Here is a 13,352-nt window from a genome sequence, read left to right on the forward strand (position 1 = left end):
GTGCAGGTGAATGTTGGTTATTACAGGTATATCTTGTATATTTATCAAAATAGAATATTGCTGGATATCTACTCAGAAAGACTTTGTTAGTGTTTCAGATTGCTATATATATTTGAAACAATATAGAAGCATATATCTTCAAATATTTACAATTCGGACTTTTCATTAATTGATTATGGTTCAGTTCAGTTCAGTCGCTCAGTCATGTCCGACTCTGCGACCCCATGAACCGCAGCACGCCAGGCCTCCCTATCCATCATCAACTCCCGTAATCCACCCAAACCCATGTCCATTGAGTTGGTGATGCCATCTGACGATCTCATCCTCAATCTTTCGCAGCATCAGGGTCTTTTCAAATGAGTCAGCTCTTCGCATCAGGTGGCCAATATATTGGAGTTTCAGCTTCAACATCAGTCCTTCTAATGAACACCAGGATTGATCTCCTTTAGGATGGACTGGTTGGATCTCCTTGCAGTCCAAGGGACTCTCAACAGTCTTCTCCAACACCACAGTTCAAAAGCATCAATTCTTCAGTGGTCAGCCTTCTTCACAGTCCAACTCTCACATCCATACATGACCACAGGAAAAACCATAGCCTTGACTAGACAGACCTTTGTTGACAAAGTAATGTCTCTGCTTTTTAATATGCTATCTAGGTTGGTCATAACTTTCCTTCCAAGGAGTAAGCGTCTTTTCATTTCATGGCTGCAATCACCATCCGCAGTGATTTTGGAGCACAAGGAAATAAAGTCTGACACTGTTTCCCCATCTGTTTCCCATGAAGTGATGGGACCGGATGCCATGATCTTCGTTTTCTGAATGTTGAGCTTTAAGCCAACTTTTTCACTCTCCTCTTTCACTTTCATCAAGAGGCTTTTGAGTTCGTCTTCACTTTCTGCCATAAGGGCGGTGTCGTCTGCATATTTGAGGTTATTGGTATTTCTCCCAGCAATCTTGATTCCAGCTTGTGCTTCCTCCAGCCCAGCATTTCTCATGATGTACTCTGCATAGAAGTTAAATAAGCAGGGTGACAATATACAGCCTTGATGTACTGCTTTTCCTATTTGGAACCAGTCTGTTGTTCCATGTCCAGTTCTAAGTGTTGCTTCCTGACCTGCATACAGGTTTCTCAAGAGGCAAGTCAGGTGGTCTGGTATTCCCATCTCTTTCATAATTTTCCACAGTTTGTTGTGATCCACACAGTCAAAGGCTTTGGCATAGTCAATAAAGCAGAAATAAATGTTTTTCTGGAACTCTCTTGCTTTTTTGATGATCCAGCGGATGTTGGCAATTTGATCTCTGGTTCCTCTGCCTTTTCTAAAACCAACTTGAACATCAAAGTTCATGGTTCACGTATTGCTGAAGCCATACTGATTATGGTGGGACCTTCCAAAACCTTAATACTGGAGGAGTTGAGGCATGAACAGAGACCTGTCCTCTTAATCTAGCATTGAAAGCCTTGAGAATGACACTGAACTCTGACCTTTATCTCCTTTATATCTCTTTCCCTAAATTCTTTTTTTCTGTCCCTTTGTGTCTTTCTGTCTAAACTCTCTTTTTCTGTCCCTTCTTACATGCCTTTCTTTTTTCTTTATTTAATGATTAAGTAAGATCTTCCCTACTGAAATGTAGGTTCCAAGAAGGAGATTTTTACCTATTTTGTTCTCTACAGAACATTCTTTACTTAGAGCAATGCCTCTCACACAGAAGTGTGCCACAAATGTGTGTTGAATGAATTAAATAAGGCATGTAAAAGCACTTAGAATAGTGTCCAGCATGGGGTAGATGATGCTGAATAAATACAACCTGTGACAATTCAGTGTAACACACGAAATCATTCACATTTATCTTTTAAATGTTCTGTTATTTTTGTTCTTTCCTCACTTTTCTTTCCACTTTTTCCCTTCTTTTTTTTTTTTTTTTCTGTCATTGCATTTATCCTCCTGCCCTTACCTGTAGCCGTTCAGTGACTCTCACTGGTGGTGTTTCACCCTACCTTAGAGGATGGGCAGAGAAAAGTTTTGGAACTTTGTCTTGGATGATAAGTAACTATTCGTGATTCATAACTGACTTAGGACTGTACATAAAATTCTGCTGTTGAGGTGAGTTAAATTCTTATATTACTGGATATTTTAACTATAGGCCTAGATAATGGAAAACAACCTGCTTTTTAAGTTATAGTCTAACAAATGCCTTGACTGTACATGTTTCTGGGTGTGTGGGTGTTTCTAGTGCCTTTTGGTGAGTAGCTGCTACTCTTGGCAGTAGAGATGTGAGCAGAATCAAGCAGAATTGATTTAGCTAATTTTCTCTTCCCCTCTTTCTCCATAAGGGAGTGGAAATGTACTGCCACACGTTGTGGAGCAGTTCTTTCTCAGGCTGGTAACATTACAGAATTCCTGTTGAAATGCAAGCTGTACTGGTGGATACCAGATTCTCAAATCCTCTCATGAGCTGTTTGTCAAGGTAAATCCTATGTATTTTAAAATCATAGGGAACTTTGAACCGATCATCAGAACCAGTTATACAAATGTCTCTGTCTCCTCCAGTAATCACTGGTGTAGGAAGATCTCTCTCCTCTTTCCTGCTAGTCTTTCAAATTCAAAGCAGAAGTTTCATGACTCTGTAGGCCAACGGCTGGATAGCTTGAGCTGAGTACAAAACAGTATTGGTGCAGTTCTCAACACAGCCTCGTTTTTGTTTCCTCTAGGCTAATAGGTGATTCAGACCTCTTAGTCCTGCTAATGCTTAATAGAGTCCTGTATATATAGATATTAATATATACATATACATATATATGGGCTTCCCTTGTGGCTCAGCAGTAAAGAATCTGCCTGCCAATAATGAAGACACGGGTTTGATCCCTGGATTGGGAAGATTCCCTGGAGAAGGAAACGGTAACCCACTCCAGTATTCTTGCCTGGGAAATCCCATGGACAGAGGAACCTGGCCGGAAACAGTCCATGGGGTCACAGAGCTGAAGATGACTTAGCAACTAAATGACAACAACAATATATATATGTATATGTATATATATTCATATAATATATATTCCTGCATATATTCTGTTACATAAGACCACTGTTTTAAAAATCGAGAGTTGAGAGGAGAAAGGGTGAATCTGTGAAACTCCTATCATTTTTTTCTCAAAATTGCTTTTAGCCACTCTATTTTCTTTTCTACCTCAAACATCTGTTCATCTTATAGGCAGTAATTTACCAGGCCTCTTTACTAGGTTGAACGTGAACGTGAAGTTGCTCAGTCGTGTCCGACTCTTTGCGACCCCATGGACTGTAGCCTACCAGGCTCCTCTGTCCATGGGATTTTCCAGGCAATAGTACTGGAGTGGATTGCCATTTCCTTCTCCAAGGGATCTTCCCAACCCAGGGATCGAACCCGGGTCTCCCACATCGTAGACAGACACTTTACCGTCTGAGCCACCAGGCAAGTCCCTTTACTAGGTTAATCAACCCAATAAATTAACCTAGACTCATGGTAGTGAGATTTTGAGGCATTCAGACCAATGATTTGCCAACATGTTAATTGGCACAAAAGACCCATAATACACCTAACTCTTCCATTGCACTTCTTGTGGGAAGAGAGTTTGATAATAGCAAAGAATTAAGGAGGAACAAGATAGCTACACCAAATGGCAACATCATAACGTTTATGGGTGAACTACATGGTGAAACCAGATAAGCAGCTACATTTGGCCCATGAAATAACACATACAAGAAGGGCTGTATTTGAAACTTAAGACACTGTGAAGTCTCCTTGCTGCTGCTGCTGCTGCTGCTAAATCGCTTCAGTCGTGTCCAACTCTGTGCGACCCCATAGACGGCAGCCCACCAGGCTCCCCCGTCCCTGGGATTTTCCAGGCTTAGCCTCCCTCAAAATCATTCCTCTTGAAAACTTTGGAAATTTCAGTGATCTATATTGTCATATGCATGGCAGGAAATTTGTGTCATTGCCAAACTTTCTGTGGGAGCCAAAGTTTTTGATAATGGGCAGCACTGCACTTCATTTTTTTTTTTTTGGAGAATATAAAATTTTAATCACTCTTAATAATTAAGAAAGGAAGCTATTAACTACTTAGTCATACATGGAAATGAAAGTCCCTGGCCTTGTGTGGCATTTGCTGTAAGAGAGGAAGAAAAAACTTTCATATTTTTACCTCTTTATGTTTCATCAGAAAGACTCTAGTGGGCTACAGCTAAGAAACTTGCTGGCCCAAATGACCATAACAGCTTTATTTCTGAGCCTTCTCTGGTCTATATTTTTGAACTTGTAACTTTCTTTTAAGTCTTTTTGTAATGATCTGATTTCTGCATTAAAATAACTCTATGGTGGAAATATAATAAATGAATATAACCTTTCCAGGGAGTATTTGGCTGAAATTCAAAGTCTTAAAAATATGCATCCCCACTGATCTGACAATTCTACTCCAAAAGAGATACCTATGATATGACCAAAGATATGTGTACAAAGATGTTTATTATAGCATCTTTTAAAAATATTTTTGTATTAGATAATTTATACTAGAAACTTGTTCACAACTCTAATTTTATTTATTTTCATAACACTAATTTTAAAAAGTAGGACACTATAAAGTATGTATGGTATAATCATTTTTACCTAAAGATTTATATTTATAGAAAATGGACAGAGGTATATATAATGCCATGGTAACAGTGATTATCTTTTTTGTGTTATTACAAACTTTTCAAATGTACACAATAAACATGTATTAATTCTGTAATAAGAAAAAACCATTTAAACATATTTAAAATTAAAAAACATCCCTTTGGCAGCAGTGGTTATAAGAATATGAATGAGAGAGATTGCATGAGAGCTTGTTGCAGTGAATCAGGCAACAGACAATGTAAAGAATACGGCAGTGCAGATAGAGAAGGAAAAGCTTACTGGAGACATATTCAGTAATCCTCTGAGAACTATAAATACACCACACCTCCCAGTCAGTAATATTGTTGATCTTTTAAAAGAGCCAACATGATTCATTTGTATCCTTATGTGCTGTGTGCTAGTCACTTTAGTCATGTCCGACTCTTTGCAACCCCCTGGACCGAAGCCCACCAGGTTCCTCTGTTCATGGGATTTTCCCAGCAGGAATACTGGAATGGGTTGCATTTCGTTCTCCAAGAGATCTTCCCTGTATCCTTATAGTGCCTTCTAATATGCGTTTAAAGAAACTCAGAGCCATCTCTGATGATAGGGTTTTGGTTTTCTGACTTATTCAGCTGAGTTGATGGAGAACCAGTTGACTAAGAAAGAGAATTAAGAGCAGGACTGGATTGTGGAAGGAGAAAATCAATCGAGTTTTGGACATGTGGAGTTTGAGGGATTTGGGGTTCATGTACTAAGCTGTGATACACAAGTCTGAAGCTCATTTCTGGTTAGGAGATACAGAATTAGGGATCATCAGTAAATGTTGAAACCAGATGGCTGTTACGGTTACCTGGAGAGTGAACAGTGAGAAAAGGGCTGAGCAGGGAACCTTGTGGAACCGTAATAGTTCAGGGCAGGAGGAGGAAGAGGAGATCCCTGAGAAGACTGAGGAGTGGTGAACTAGGCCAGCCTCTGATAGAGTGGTTCAAAGCCTGTTACAGGCTCAAAGCCTGGCAAGAATGACCAGCTGGACAGGTTCAAGGTTGCTTTCGTTTTAGCTTACTCCCTAATGTGCACGCAAACACTGAATGAATAGATGCTGGGGTTTCTTCTGCTCCTCGTGGAGTTGTATGACCAGAGTTCAGGGCTCAGTGCTGTCTCTCTGAAGTCTGATCTGCCCCTCACTGCTCTTCAGGCTGGGGAGGAGGCCAACAGCCCTCAAGGATCCAGGTATTACTACTTAAGGCAATTGTTCGCTGTTCACAGGCACGTCCTCGTGTGTTCTGCCTTCTTACTGCCTCTTAGCTCCTTCTTACTGCCATGCAGGCTTGGCTGTGGCATTCCAAAAGTGGCTAGAGGGGTTCGGAAGGAAAAGGCAGTTAAGGGAGGGGAGAATTTCAAGGAAGGAATTGTCAACAACATCAGATGTCAGCGAGGTGAAGTAATATACTATATTTGGCAATTTAGGGCTATTTGCGACCATATACATAGGGTACTGCCAAGTTCAGATTCCCATGAAAATAATTTTCAGTCTCATGAAATATAATCCAAATTTTTTTTTAGATATAGTATTTTGTTATGGCAGCCTGAGATGACTAAGACATCCACCCTGCCAGACTCCCTCCTTTGTGATGATTTTCTCTTAGTGTCCTATTGTCCCTTCTGACAGTTGGGCCTTTTTAAAGGAACTAAAAGGTCGACCATGCAGGTTGTAGCATATTCCATTTGTGGGCTGTGTTCAGCATCTTTTCCATGGGGCTGTTGTGTCCCATGTACACCCAGGAATGCAGCTGGGTACCAATTTCATAGTCCCTACACCTTCCTAACAGGTGAGATGACTACGGGATGTTGGTCTTCTTGGAGTGTGCAGTGGACTTCTAGGTGACACATCTATCAGGTCATCCCTGACTCATGGAATCCTCTTGCCCTTAAGTGCCAGAGTAAAAGAAATACATTCAGATAGAAAGTGTGGATCTGCAGCAATAAATTAAAAGTACTGGGTTTTATAAAGCAGGGCATTTGTCAGAGGCTATAATGCTTAGACTCTCCTGCAAGGGATGAGTGAACGCCAATCTTACATTTGTTGGGCCAGCTTCATTTGGGGCCCCAAACTGAAGCAGTATAAATATCAATATCTTTTTACATCTGTCATTGTTTATTATTTGGTTTTCTGTTTGCCCTGCTCTGGAGCAGGAGGAGGAAGAGAAGACAGAGGGAACTAGTGAGCTCTTTAGAGGAATAGTGTCAAATATTAAATCCGTAAACAAAATAGATTGAAACAAAATAGATTGAGTCAGAGATGAAGGAAGCATGAAAGCAGGGAGTGTCACACTGGGAAAATGTCCCCTTAAAGTGCTGACTGAATGCTCCTGCTCTATTTGCGATTGGCCCTGTATGTCCGATCAGCACAACTGGTTTCCTGCACTGCCTGAGCCTCACTGCCCTGCTGAGTGCATTTCCATTGTTTCCTCATAGTGAGCCCTGAGATTCATTTATATAATGCAGGCTGATGACCCATGATGAGACTGTCCTTTCCTCTGTTGATAATGACCCTGTCACACGAGGTTCCTGTTTCACTGGAGTGTGAAGATTAGGCTGATTGATTGAGACCAAGCTGGAGTGAAATAAGGATTTCACTAGAGAGTCCCTTGGTTTTGCTGCATAATAGTACCTCAGATGGTGCTTAAAACTGGGAGTTACCCTGAATGCCCGGCTTTCTTTGGGAAGTTGTAAACAGGCAGCCCTGGGTCTGATGTCTTTTATTTGGTCTACCTATGGTTTGGATGCTCCAAAATAGGGATATTCCATATCCAATTTTCCTATTTCTTTTTAAAACTGCAAGACCTGGAAGTTTGGCCGGACAACCGCTCCCAGAGATGACCGGCTGATGCTGACTGGGTCACTGTCATTTGGTGGGGACATGGTTCTCCAGGTGGCCACAGTCCCGGCTGCTGCACTCATTTATGTTGGCCACCAGTGGCACCTGAATTTGTGTGCCCTGGTCTATAGGAAGGAGTTGTAGGGGAGGAAAAGCTTTTCTCCTCTACCCTCCTAGGTTCATGGCTTTGCACGAGAATCAAGGTGATAAGACATAGATTAACAAGAGAAGAAAACCAGTTTTAATTACATAGGTACACACGGAAGTTTTGCAAAGAAACAAGACTCAAAAAAGTGACCAGATGACTGAGGCTAGACAAAGGGAAAGGGGTTTTGGGGCTTCTGGATAGGAGATGAAATTTATGACAAAGTGAGAGGAGGAAATATAATTGTCTGGTTATGTAGATAAGAGTTTCTTAGGTAATAAAAGTTGTCTTTCTTCCTGGTGCAGAGACACCTTTATAAATGGAAAGTTCCTTCATAAAAAGAAATTTCCTTTACAAAAGGGGAAATTTATACTCTAATTTTAAGCAATTGAGAAGATGAAGAGCTTTTCTTGCTTTTGCTGGTTTTCCAATTGCCTTTAACTTAAAATAATCAGTATGCCAAAGAGGCATATTTTTGAATGGCATATTATGGTACTCTTCAGAAAAAAACTAGCATTTATTGAATTCTGTGCATGAACCATTGTGTCTTGTAACTTGCACATATGATCTCACTTTATTTCCTAACAATCCAGTAAGATGTGAGCTCCAGTGCAACAGGAACCATGCCTGTTATGGGTTCAGGACATGCTACCTCAAAATATGGCATCTTGGCATATTGAATATTTTAAGCTGAAAGAATTTGAGAACACAGCAGAAACAGGAAGATCACTCTGCCCTTCTCCCTGCCCTTTTCCCCAAAACAGGTCATAAAACCTTCATAAAAGAAGTGTCCTCCCTGTAAAGATTTCCCCTGCTACTGAAAGTAGCATATTCCTGTGAAATCTTTTGTAAGCCGAAGTGGCATAAGGTGAAGAAGCAATTACCTCAGGACACATCTTGCTAATGGATGCACAAAGTCAATCAGGATAAAGCATAGATACTCACAGACATTGTTCAAAGCTAGGGTGCTCAGATGCTGAGATGCTGAGTGTAGTTCCCAGGGAAGGAGCTTGGCGTAGCCACTCTGCTCTGGGTGTGTGCCTGCTTCAAAACAAATGCTAAGTGCTGTTTTCAGGGGTTTTTTTTTTTTTTGGTCTTTTTCTTTCTTTCCTTTTTTTTTTTTTAAATGAAGATCCTTTCAGATTTCTTTCAGTTATCAGAAGCAGGAAAATGTGGGTCTTCTGTAAAATTTAAAATTCGAAAATTTAAATTTTGAAAACAAGCTTTCGAAAAGCAGGGCATATCTGTACCTGATGGAAATGTGCGTCCTTATTTCTGAAGACAAAGGGATCCTGAGAATTCTAACAAGGAGATCTTGCTTGATTTCCTTCCTACTCCTTAACATTCCCTATTCCTCCCTGACTGTCCCCTCTCCGTCAAACCTAGCACTAACATCTCAGGTCTTACTGTTTCTTTGGGTTTTCATGTCCTTTTGAAGCCACCCATGTAACGTAAAATGTGTGTGCGTGCTCAGTTGCTTCAGTCATGTCTGACTCTGTGTGACCCTGTGGACTGCACCCTGGCAGGCTCCTCTGTCCATGGGATTCTCCAGGCAAAAATACTGGAGTGGGTATTCATGCCCTTCTCCAGGGAATCTTCCTGATCTAGGGATCGAGCCTGCATCTCCTATGTCTACCTGCATTGGCAGGTGGGTTCTTTACCACTAACTCCACCTGGGAAGCCCCAACATAAAACTTATCTTTAATTAATTTGTGTGTTTTTCTCCTGTTAATCTGTCTATATCAGTTTAGTTTTCAGACCCAGCTAGGCACCCTAAGAGGGTCAAGAAAATCTTTTTCCTCAACACTGTGAGAGTACCCTGCACTCAGTATAGTTAAAGCTACATGGTAGGAGTTTTGAATGGATGAAGGTACCCATGAACACATAAATATATGAATGTAGCATTTTAATTCTATTTTTGTAGATGAGACAACCAAGGCCCTAAACAGTTAAATAACTTAATCAGACTCATAGAACCAATAGAGGTTGCAGTTGGAATTTAAGGATGAGGCTGCGTGACTCCAGAGGTCCACTGTGAAGGAAAAGCCCATGGGTCACTCAGGGCCATGTGCATGGTAGGTACTTTATAAGTACTTACTGAACTGGTTGAAGACGTATAGACATATTTTCATGAGTACAAAAAGGAGATTGCAAGTATGGTTCTTAGCTTCTGAAATTTATTTAAAACCTCCTGGTGTCTGAGTGGGTGCCTTGGACTTTGGGATTTTATCATAAAGAGTCTCTGTAGTAGAGGGCAACCATTGGCACGTGATAAGAAGGCCATGGTGTTTCTGTCTGCAGTTGACTGGTGTCCCATAAATGTGGTAAAATCCCAAAGTTAATTCTCTTTGCACATCTAAGGAACTTCTTCCAGGGCTTAAACTACCTCCTGATGGTGCTGGGTTACTACCCTGGAGCCCAGAGCTATGCTCAGGGATAAATGTAATTCAGTGCTTTTAGTGAGGCTTATGAAGAGGACTTGAAGCAGACATAAGAAACATGCCCCTCAAAATGAAGTCCCTTTCAGTGAGAAGGGATTGGCCTGGCTGAGGGAAATGGGGGAATGGGGGAAGAGGGTATCTCAGTGGCTAAGTTTCCAACTCTTTGTTGATTATTCCTATATTGATCTATAATTTTGATAGCTCTCAAACAAGTCTCATAATTCTAAGAACTGTTAGATATTTCTTACAGACCTTTGTGTACCATGACTCTGAAACCAGCAATGGAAAATGAGCATATTGTATTTCTGCCCATCAACCAGTCTTTCAGTTTTTTACATTAGTGGTTATGTATTTATGTATTCTTTCACTTATCAAGGCTTCAACTTTTGAGTTTTTTTTTTAATTATTCATTTATTCATATTTATTTTTGACTGTGCTGGGTCTTTGTTGCTGCATGGGCTTTTCCCTAGTTACGGCGAGCGAGGGTTACTCTCTATAGTTTCACTGCATTGGCTTCTCATTGTGGTGGCTTCTCTTGTTGCAAAGCATGGACGCTAGAGCACAGGCTTAATAGTTGTGGTGCATGGGTTTAGTTGCTCCGCAGCATGTGGGATCTTCCTGGATCAGGGATCAAACCTGTGTCTCCTGCATTGGCAGGTGAATTCGTTACCACTGACTCAGCAGGGAAGCCCCTGGAGTTTTCTATTGTTACCAGATAAAACTTGGGTCAGCTCACCCATGATGCAGTGAAGACAGTTTACTTCACTGGGTGGTGAAGGAAGTATAATGTTCATTGCAGGGCCCCGCAGGGAGTACAGGTGACTCATGCTCAAAAGACCCAAACTCCCCAATAGCTTTCAGAGACGGATTTTTAAAAGCAGCATTTGTGGTGAGGGCTTCAAGGTGCATGATTTTATTTGGATTGGTTGGTGGTGAGGTAATGCGGTGATGTTTCAGGAATCTTAGTCATTAACCTTCTGGTTTCAACCAGTCTGGGCTCTATGTGTTTATGGTCAGCATGTACTTACCATCCTCCATCTGAGTGGAGTCTTAGTTTCTGCAGAATTCAAAGATATCCATCAGATTGTTATATATATCCCTTGAGGAGGAATTAGGACTAATACACTGTTTTCTTCTGCAAGGCTGAAAACATTAGTTTCTGTGGAGGTTACCAGTTGGTGGTCCAAACCCCAAATCTAGTCCATAGATACGTTTTGTAGGGTCACACAGTGTTTTCCATTAAAGGAAATTAGTTAAGGTTTAAAAATCAGGGATTTATGAACACACACACACACTTACAGACATACACACAGACAAATCTTTCAATGTTTCAAGAAAAATAAGTTGGCAGCAAGGTGCCCAGTTTCCTACCTGGCAATCTTTGTCATTAACCAACAAAGAATAGCTGTGCTGCTGTTCCAAAGGAGCCTAGCCCCCAGCCAGCATTCTAGATAAATGTAGCCATATGAGTGAGCCCAGGCAAAACCAGCAGAAAAACTACCCAGCAAACCCACAAAATAGTGAAAAGTAATATACTGTTGTTGGTTTAAGCAACTATCTTGCAGGGTGATTTGTTATGGAGTATAGCTGACAGATACAATACTGATACAATTGGCACAGTCCCCATAGGCCTGCTTCAGTTATGTTACTCATTTATGTTAATTCCCTGGGCCTGTAGGCAAGTGAGTTTCTAGCCTGAGCTTTACCTTGAAGAGCATTCGACAAACTTGAAAACCTTTTATACATCCATTATCCCAGCAACCAACCCCACAAGGTCAGCTGGTATTATGTCTTCATTTTGCAGATGAGGAAACTGAGGACCAGTGAGCTAAAGGACATCCCTAGAGCCACACAGTGACAGAGCAGGATGAGAAAACATCACTTTTCACTTATGCTTTAATGTTTTCTCCCTTCCATCTGGGCAACTGACTGCTATTCTCTCCAGGCCAATAGACCTGGCTGCCACTAAAGCCAGACTCTGTAAGTTAATAGGGTACCATGTTTTCAAGAAGGGGAGCCCTCTATCTTGTTTTTATTTATCCTGAATATTGCCTGTAAAGTACTTAATTTACTAACCAGTATATGTTGTTCAGTTATTAAGTCGTGTCTGACTCTTTGCAACCCCATGGACTGTAGCACTCCAGGCTTCCCTGTCCTTCACTATGTCCCAGAGTTTGCTCAGATTCATGTCCATTGAGTTGATGATGTTATCAAACTGTCTCATCCTCTGCTGCCCGCTTCTCCTGTTGCCTTCAATCTTTCCCAGCATTGGGATCTTTTCCTATGAGTCTGCTCTTTGCATCAGGTGGCAAAACTATTGGAGCTTCAGCTTCAGCATCAGTCCTTCCAGTGAATATTCAGGGTTGATTTCCTTTAGTATTAGCTGGTTGTATCTCCTTGCAGTCCAAGGGACTCTCAAGAGTCTTCTCCAGCACCACAGTTGGAAAACATCAATTCTTTGGTGCTCAACCTTCTTTATGGTCCAGCTCTCACATCTATACATGACTACTGGAGAAGCCATAGCTTTGACCCCTTCATGGATCACAGCTTTGTCGTGGCTTGCATAACTCAATGAAGCAATGAGCCATGCTATGCAGTGCTACCCAAGATGGATGGGTCATAGTGAAAAGTTCTGACAAAACGTGGTCAGAAAACAAAACAGCTGTGTCTGTTACCAGTTGAGGGAAATGTTTGAAAATACCACTTAAAAGTTGCTTATGATTAAGTCTACTTTGACTCCATCTGAATATAACCAACCAAATATACTGGTTGGAGGGAATGGCAAACCACTGTAGTATTCTTGCCTTGAGGACCCTGTAACAGTAAGAAAAGGAAAAAAAAAAAAAAAAAAAGGCAAAAAGAAATCCCTAGTGTATAGAAGGGTCTTAATGAGAGGTAGTTTCTCTTATTATTATCTACTGGTAGCTTCCTGGTAAAGAATCAGCCTGCAATGTGGGAGACCTGGGTTCTACCCCTGGGTTAGGAAGAAGCCCCTGGAGAAGGGAACAGCTACCTACTCCAGTATTCTGGCCTGGAGAAGTCCATGTACTGTATAGTCCATGGGATTGCAAAGAGCTGGACATGACTGAGTAACTTTCACTTTTTCACTTTGTTTCTATAGCATCCCATGATGCCCTTTTCCTTCTTTCCCTACTCTCTGTACCCCTGGCTGGATACTTTTCACCTCTCATCTAAGATCTAGTAATTTTCTGTATTTCTATTATAGCACATAATCATACTATATTATTTAATGTGTCTTTCC

The sequence above is a fragment of the Bos indicus genome, chromosome 22, assembly GCF_029378745.1.
Source record: "Bos indicus isolate NIAB-ARS_2022 breed Sahiwal x Tharparkar chromosome 22, NIAB-ARS_B.indTharparkar_mat_pri_1.0, whole genome shotgun sequence".
In the NCBI taxonomy this organism is placed as follows: domain Eukaryota; kingdom Metazoa; phylum Chordata; class Mammalia; order Artiodactyla; family Bovidae; genus Bos; species Bos indicus.